We start from the raw sequence: 9,212 nt of genomic DNA, 5'->3' as shown, positions 1-9,212 counted from the left end.
CAATGAAATATGAGTTGAAAGGATTACTGTGTAAGTACAGAGTTGCTTAAAATTTAAGATTAAGAATGAAAGCTCTTTTCAAAGGAATATACTTGTGAAATAGCCTTTGTGTTTCCTGTTAATTCCTGGTACAGAGATGGAGACCCAGAGCACAACATTTTCCAGGGATTTCTGTCAGTGGAGAAACTGAGCCCTTCTAATGAGACTATATAAATGCTCAATATTATCTCATTATTTTTCATTAATCTGTGCACACCAGCCCGCCTCCACATGCTGTAATTCCATGTTACCACCCATGTTCACATTAAAATAGGAACAGATTATTCAAGACTCCCACACAAATCGTGAACCTCTATCCCTTCTGATCTGTCACTGGCCATCCCTTGGACGGAAGCACCTCTATCCTAGGCAAGAAGTCATCTTTAAACCCAGCAACCCAGCCCTTCAGAGCTAAATGCCTATTTTTATTCCTGGCAAATGGTCCTGTGGTATCCAACATCCGAGCCTGGGTGAAACTACCCTGTCAAAACTGATTTTTAACAGAAAATTGCTTTTCAATGAACCCATTCTCTATGGAAAGTGTCTGCTTTTCATAGATTTGGGAGGATTTGGGGATTTTTTTCCTGAATAAGAAAGCCTGAAACTCTAAACCCTTGGAAGGTTTCTGGGTTATTTTATTTGGTTTCAAGAGGAAATACTTCCCTACCCTCAACTCTTGTTTTCATATCAGTTCAAATAATGTCAAGACACCCTTTGCTGCTCTTTCCCATTATTTTTGTTACTTTTCCTGTTTCAGGCTGCCTGTGTGTAGTTGATAGGGCGTGGTGAGGAATGTAAATTATTATTTTCATGTAGGTGTGGTAGCTATTCAGTTGTAAATCCTGTTTTCAATTCTTCTGACTGTTTTATTTGTGATCTGTAATATTGATCTGTCTTCAGGGCAGAGAAGGCTGCAATCTATCAGGAGCAGGGACATTTATTCCTTGCTAAAATAAAGCATTCAAAGCACTCCCAGAAATTTTTGAAATGGGAAAAAAGAGATTTTCCTTGAAGCCATTCCCCCCCACCACCCCTTTGAAATGAGTCGAGGAATTTGTTTCTGTGGTTGATTTGTTTTTATCAGTTAGTTGCAAAATCTGACCAGCCTCCCTTTCCAAACCCATCTCCCATGATAACCTGCCACTGGCTGTCTCTTGAGAATCGACTTCAGAAAAACAAATTTAAAGCTTTGCATCTGAATGCGATTCAGGATGGTGGAGAAACACAACAGGGAGCTCTGCAGTTGCTGTTGGACTCAGTAAAGTTGTCAAGCTGTTCTCAGTTCCACACGAGCCATAGCAGACATGCCTGAAACACAGCTGTATTTTCCCCAAAGCTGTGAAGAGGCCTTTTGGCATTCTCCTGGCAGATACTCCTGCTCTCCAAACCCTTTTCCAAACAGGTCCTGCCTTAGGAAGGGTGAGCTGCTGTACGAGGCACAGGGGGTACATCACCTACAGGCCCAGATCCTTCACCGTTACAAATCTGTGCGTTCTGAGCAGCCTGGCAGGAGCGAAGCATCACCGAGATGTGAGGGCTGCTCTGAGCTCTCTGGGCTGCTGTGTGTGCTCCTCAGGATATGCTCTTGTCTGTGCCTGTTCTCTCCCAGGATCTGTTCTGGTGATAGCCATTTTAACCATAACCATCTCTGTAGCATCTACTTGTGTTAGTGCAACTAACAGTTCCGTCAGTAGCTCCTTTATGGATAAATCTGGACAGCTGGAAGCACAGTCACTGCAGAATTTTTTTTTTTTTTTTTTTTTTTAATGGTAAGCTTTAGGCCTGTAGCATCCTTGTGCCTAAGGTTTTGGCTAGTAACAGTCCTTGGTCTCCATGAAAACTAAGGTTTAGGTGTCACATGCCACGTGCTCAGAACCGATGGCCACACTTGCCCCTTCTGGCCAGTGTACTGTGAAGAGCATGGAATGTGGTTGTCCTTGGAGACCTCTGTATATTGTTACCTATCAAAGAGATGTTTCAAAGGCTGACCTCAAAACAACCCACCTCGTAGTGGCTTGAAAAGCTTCTCCTTTTCCTGGAGTGGCATAAATGTGTAGTGTTTGGGCAGCGGCTGCGTTTCCCGAGCAGTGAATGCATAGTTGGGATGCCTGCAGTACATACCGAGTGCTATGCTGCTGCTGTGTGGCCGTGAGGAGGCATTTAAAGTGCTTTTTCCTGGGAGTTCTTTTTAAAAATTAATTTCTTCCATCAAATGTTCTCTTTATTTGCCTTCAACTTTCCTGCCCTTTCTTCCAGTAAGAAAACAAGAAGTTGTCACTATACATTAGAACACAGCAAGATTTGAATCAATACAGTTTGGTATTGATTATTTGCATTATGTTAGTTCCTAGAAGACCTTCAGAGCTATATGGTGTTCGAGCACTGAGCAAAAACAAGTCCTAGCTAACACTAATGAGTTTAGCATCTAATTATAAAAAGAAACCCAGTTTCTTCTCATTTTCAGAAGTCCAAAGATCTTTCTGTAATGCTCCTCTCCTTTAATTGTCCAAGCCTGGATACCAGACTTGGAGACAGAATTCCAGTAACTGTTTCTTCTTGCTGCTTCTGGAGACTATTCCCTCTGTACTTACATACGGTAGGTCTCCCTGTGTGCCCTTGAGTGGCTGTTCAGTGTCTGTGGGGCAGTGAGCTGTGCTCTGCAGTGTTACCCTGCCTGTTACCCCGGGCCAGCTCTGAGCCTTGGCTGAATCACTGCTGTCAGAATGCATCCCCCCTCTTATAAATGAGACCAGCATCCCTGGGCTTTGGATGCCTGCTCTGGAGCTGAGATGTACTGAAACACGTGTTGGTCAAACCAGTCCAGCTGCCCAACAGATCCGGATGGCTTGGGATAACTGACATCCTGATCCTTATCGTGCTCCCACACATCTGCCTCATCTGTGAACGTTACCTCTTCATTTCTCTGGGGGTTTTTTGTCAGATCTTTCGATAAGATATTAAATTATCTGGGTATAAACCAGATCTATGTTGCTCAAAACACTGCAACTGGATGTTGTACTACTCGTAGTTTCTACTGAAAACCGAGACTGTGATCCGGTGGGCTGTGATCTGTTTAATTGTTTAATTTGTGCGCATTGATGGTTTGTTTTCTCCAAACAAACCATCTTTAGGTTTGCTTGTTTACTGTTACCACTTTCTTTCTGCAAAGTGGTAACAATATCAGTAGAATACCAGTTTTACACTGGTCATATCTGCTGGAAAGGAAGTTTTTGAGATGGAACAGTGTGACGTACCTGCACAAGACACTTCAGCTACCCTTAGGAGTGAATTCTGTGTTACAGAGGAAATGTAAAGGACTTTTTGGGTTTGGTATAGACTCATTTATAAAGGAGATCTTAAGCTCTTAAGGAAGAAGAGGTTTTGAAGATAGCCTCACTAGCCAGTTCATTCAGCTTCACGTGAAATTGCCGATACTTCAGTGACCTCTGGCTCACCTGTGCTGCCAAGTTCAGATCACTGCAGTACTGCCCACACACTTCATTTCCTGGTATGTCCTGCTACATTGCCAAGACTTCTTTGAGACCCTTTGCTGTTATTTCAGGCTGATCTGTGCACATCTGAGCTAGGCTGAATAAACCACAGATGACCTCTGAATGTAGTTATGTCTTTAGTCATTTGCCCCATTCCACTACCAAGCTTACACACAGCCAGAATCCCCATCTTTCTTTTTAGAGGAAAAAGATGGCAGAATAAGCCAAATGGCAATTTTTACAGCACGATAGTCCTCCCACTGCTGCCCTGACAGGATACCCTCTAATTCATTATTCTCGGAGCCTTTGCACCACTTGGCTTATCCCCAAACAGGGGTTAGTGCAAGGCACCGTGAGTCTGTCTTGGGAGGTATTTGGGCAGGAGTATTCCACAACAGCTATTTTGGGCTATTTCCCCACATTGAGAAGCTCGAGTGCTTATCTCGATGGAACGAAAGTCAGGCCTGTTCTTCTAGATAAAATGCTTTCCCCTCCAACTGCCTGATGGCTTATCTCTGGTCTTGCAGAATCCCTCGTAACCCTTCTCCTGACCCACTTAACTTTATGCTTTCAGCAGAGCTGGGGTGGGGGCAGGGAGACTTGATTAATGAATAATATTTGCTTTCTTTTAATATGAAATACTCTTCAAGTGGTACATGCTCACCTAATTAGGAGAGAAATCTCTATTCTGAGTCAGCTGATAATATCTACAGGCAAACCTTTAAGCATGTATTTCAGGTGGGTTTGGTTCATAGAAGTTATTGGGTTTCAATCATTTTTAACAATCTCCTGACAAAGGATTTTAATGATATCATTTGACACTTCTCACCTTGTTTTCTTTGCCTGTTTAAAATACAAACCAAAACTGTGTTATCTCTTTTCCATATCCAAAGTATTTTCTATGAAATCAATATTTTAGCAAGCATAGCAATCTACTTGTGCTTGCCTTTTGAGTGTCAAAAAATAGATAAGGACTGAATATGTGTAGTCAAGGCAGTGAATGTGTTGTCTCTCACATTTCAGTTTCATCCCAGCAGCAGGTACAGCCAAGACAACCTTGTTTGTTAATTTATTTGGAATGAAATGAAGTGAATACTTTTAAGCCATTTCCTAGTGAATGATTATCTATAAAAATGTTTTTATCAGCTGGAACTGACTACTATTAATTCACATGTTTTTCTTGGAGAGCCACCAGGTGTGTAGTTAAGCAGAATTCAGTCTGGTTTCCTTTCTGACTAATAATTTTTACGGTTGTCTCCATTCTGTGCAGTATGGCACAGTGTGGCTCAGGCAATGCTCTTCCCCCTGCATTTGTGTGCGAAGAAATCCAGCAGTGTGAACAATCCTGTTCATTCATTGCCACTGGATGATCTGGTGAAACAAGGAAGGATAAAAGTTCTGGCAGTTGTGAGTAAGATTATTAAGTGTGGGGACTTTGACCTTCAAGGAGAGAGTTCTGGAGAGGAAGCCATGGACACTGCAGCTGCAGACACGATTAGGAAGTGGGACTAACATAAGGGTTTGCCCTTCCTCCCCAGAGCAGTTCAAGGGACTGGTTAGGAGGCTGCCAAGGTGCAGGTGACCAGACACTGGGTTGACTTCATAGTTTCATCCCCAAGGAAAGGAAAAAAGGGGTGTACCCATGTGCACATCAACTTCTCAGGGTTGTCACTGGGTTCTCCTGGGAAATGGCAAAACAAATGAGCAGATCAGTTAATGAAAGTTTTCATATGGCACACAGCCTTTCATGTTCTTGCATTTACCGTCATTGCTTCCATTAATCTTGTGAAATGTCACCCTTTGCTTCCCAAGGACAATTTCACCGCATCACCTTTGATTTTATTTTTTTTTTTTCATGCATTCATTCATTCATAGGTGGAGAGGAAGAGTGAAACCTGTGTTACTTAGCCAGCATGGAGCTACGATTTCACTGTGCTGGCATACTGAGTTGCAGCCATGTGTCACAGATCTTTTGCTTGTCATCTCCCATGTTTTCACTATTCCCTGTCACTTCAAAATTAATTCATTGCTAATCACTTACTCCACCCAGACAATAGTTATATTCTTCTGCTTGCAAGGCACCACCTAATGCTTTATTTGGGGAGAATGGAGAGAGGGAAAAACAAAGCCTGACAACTGTGCTGTGAACCAATGGAATTAATCTATCCCATATGCAAATTTAATTTAAACAGCATGAATAATGCTCTTTGGTCAGAGCTTCTCCAGATATTGTAGTGCAGTTTTGTTTATGCAAAAAGGAAAGGAGTCAAATTTTGCTTTTGGAATTTTGATGGGATCTAACCCTCCCAGCTCTTTGTGTTTGACTGGGGAAATTTAGGAATTAACACTATGCCAATCATAGTTATATTGAAGAGTGACCATCTTCTCTGTGCCATTGCCGAAGTCACTTCTGGTAGAATCACAGACTGGCTTGGGTTGGAAGGGACTTCAGAGATCATCTCATTCCAATCCCCTGCCATGGGCAGGGACGCCTTCCACTACCCCAGGTTGCTCCAAGCCCTGTCCAACCAGACACTGAACACTTCCAGGGATGGGGCAGCCACAGCTTCTCTGGGCAAGCTGTGCCAGGGCCTCCCTGCCCTTTCAGGGATAAATTTCTTCCTAAGATCTAATGTAAATCTCTCTTCGTTTAAAACCATTCCCCCTTGTCCTCTCACTTGTAAAAAGTCACTCGCCCATGTAAAAAGTCACTCTCCCTCCTTTTTATAGCTGTGCTCTGAGTCAGGCTGGAGTTTTCTGAGTCACGGAATATTTGAGGTTGGCAGAGACCTCAAAAGATCACCTGGGCCAACTCCCTCCTCAAGCAGGGCCGCCTAGAGCAGGTTGCCCCAAGGCTCTGAGTGTCTCCAAGCATGGAGTCGCTGCAACCTCTCTGAGCAACCCACGCTGGTGTTCGACCACCCTCACGGCTGCAAACATGTTTTTCTTGTGCCAAGATGACGGTGGCATTGGGGAACAGGAGGGCATGTGGAGCAAGGCGGATTGTTGCGCGTGCCGGGCGGATAAGATCAGGGCTGAGCTCCTCTCTTCGGTTGGCGCCAGTTGCTGGGCTCCGCTCCCGGCTCGCAGCACGTGTAGTGACGGGGAGCTGCCTTATCTACCAGCCCTGAGCAAGGAAGCCTCAAACCACGGCTGGGAACATTTTGAAAGAGATTTTTGTCACCCCAGAGGAAACATCGTAGGGGAATAACAGGCCCTTGTAGCTGTAAACCAGTGATGACAAGATAAAGGCACCCAGCTCATCCTTTGTACCTGTTTAATAGTGCAACAGCAATGAATTTTAATCCCTTTACTTCAGGATGGGAAGGAACAGGGACTTTTTTCTTTCTCAGCTTTCCTTGCTATTTTGTTTCCTAATGTAATGTATATGTATATTTTTTAATGTATTTTATGTAGGGGGTCTGTATGCACACACAGAAGAGTGGGACATGCTAACTGGCAATTTTTGATGCAGAATTTGGGGAAACACAACCATGAAAACCCACAGAAGAATTCCTACTGTGTTGTGTGAGAGCCCAGGGCCTTGTTGGGTTCGTTTAACGTGTGACCTCAAGCCTTTGTACCAAAATACCTCTCCCTGCTCCCAGGATGCATCCTGCTTGCAGAGAAGTTCCAGAAGAATGTGGGCATTGGAAGGTGCTAGAAGAGGCAAAGTGTGGTTCAGGAGGGGTTCTTCAGGTGGCAAGTTGGGTTGATCTGGCGAGAGCTGTCTCTGCTGTCCTCATTGGAATAAGGGACCAAGTGTTTAATCTCTGTGGAGAACTGAAAGAAGGGAAGCCAGAAAATCCCCCACAGGTGGAATGAAATCATATAAAAAGCTGCAGTATTCCAAGTGAAATTGATTCACTTTACTCCCAAATAAGCACCTGAATTGGTATGAATCAATACAAATGGCATCAATAAATGCATCCCACTTTGTTCTAGTTTAGCATCTATTTTCAGAAGGCTGTGTTTTGATACACCAATGCATGAAATACTGCTGTCAGATAAATTCAGATTATCCTGGATAAGGGTATTATATCACAGAATGAAAACAGGCAGCAGAGATGTAAAAGCAAAGAAACTGTTAGTGCAGATTTCTTGGGAAATGCCAAAAAAGGGTGACTTGAGCAGTGGTGGTGTTTGAATCCCAACACCCATTAGTGTTTGTACTGCTGCTGTTTGCCCTGTGCTTCTGCGGCAGTGAGAGAAAGAGCTCAGTCTCCAGCAGTGCCAAATAACACTACTGTATTTAATTTTTGAATTTTACCAATATATTAGAACTTAATCTTGTTTTCCTTCAGAACTGAGTCATCTCTGGCACACCTGGCACCACTTCTGTTTTGAAAAGGGTGGTATTGTTACCCATATTGTAATGACTCCTCAGTTCTTTGAAAGCTAATTGCAGAGAACGTTAGTCTGGTTTGAAGGTGTTTTCTAACATGAACTGGTGTCGGTGCATGTTTCTACTCACTTTGCATTGTGTGCCACCTAAAAAAGATGAAGTTAACATGAAAGCCAACCAAAAGCTGGACCAATGAAAAGGTCAAATACATTATTAAGCATTAAAATTCTGAGAAGTCCCTGTTGTGCAGGAGATCGTAACAAGAAGAGGAAACAGAACAGCATGAGCGATCTCTCCTGATAAAGATCTGGTGAGCAGAGAAGAGTGGAGGAAGTGGAGAACGTGTGGTGATTCCTGTTACAGGACATGGCCCTCCTCCTCCTCCCTATCAGGCGGTGTGCTCAGGGCTTTGGCTGAAATATGCTGGGATTTGGTTAAACTCAGAAATAATTTCAGCTTTTTTCTTATTTTATCTGGGGAATGGGAACCTTTATTTTTATAGTTACAGAAAGGCATCTGAGGCTTAAGTGACCCAATACCAATAAAGCATCCTCTATTCCTCTAGCTCCCATTGCACTTTGGACATGGCCTGCAAGGAGTCAGTGCCTCATCTCTCCAAGATCACCTTCTCGGTATTGTACCTCGTGTGTAACTCAGACACCTATTTGCTGAGACCTGGAATGGGTCTCACTGTCCTATTTTGGCACCAAACAGGTGCTAGTGACAAGTAGGACTACAAACAAAGACCCTGTTTAAGCTCTTGTGAAAAACTGTAAAGGTTTTAAAGCTTTTGTTGTCATTGTACAGCTTGAGAAGGTTTGCAATATTGAGACGCAGGCTCTAAGGGATGAGCAAAAGTTTATAAAATGACCTCAAATACAAAGAAATAAGTGATTATTCCTGTCACTCCGTACAATCTGCTGTGTCCCTCCTCTGTGAAAGCTTGTTTTTTGTGTCTCTGAATCATTACTCTCTGCTTTTGTCTGCAGGTAAACGCGATGAAGAAGGGGAGAGGGATAGATGTTCGCCCACGTCCACCTGTCCCGTAGCTGTAGCTCATCCAGTAACATACACATGCCAAGTCTCAGAGGATGGAGTGAGAGCACAACTCTTCACATCCCCTGCCTCAGACTGGCCGTGGGCACAGCTCTGCAGGTGACTGGATATAACTGAATCTCCTCACCAGGACTTTCACCAGGTTACAAGCAGGTCCTCCCCATGCCAGCAAGTGCTGGGTTTGCTGGTGGGATTTTGCAGCCCTGCCAAGTTGCACGGCAGCAATGGGGACTTTGTTGTTTCTTGGTTTTATCCCCAATGTAGGCACACAAAAAAGATTG

This window comes from Myiozetetes cayanensis, unplaced genomic scaffold, assembly GCF_022539395.1.
Source record: "Myiozetetes cayanensis isolate MyiCay16 unplaced genomic scaffold, myiCay2020 scf9, whole genome shotgun sequence".
Taxonomy (NCBI): Eukaryota; Metazoa; Chordata; class Aves; order Passeriformes; family Tyrannidae; genus Myiozetetes; species Myiozetetes cayanensis.
The sequence above is the reverse complement of the archived record's forward strand: the minus strand, read 5'-3'. Positions refer to the sequence as shown.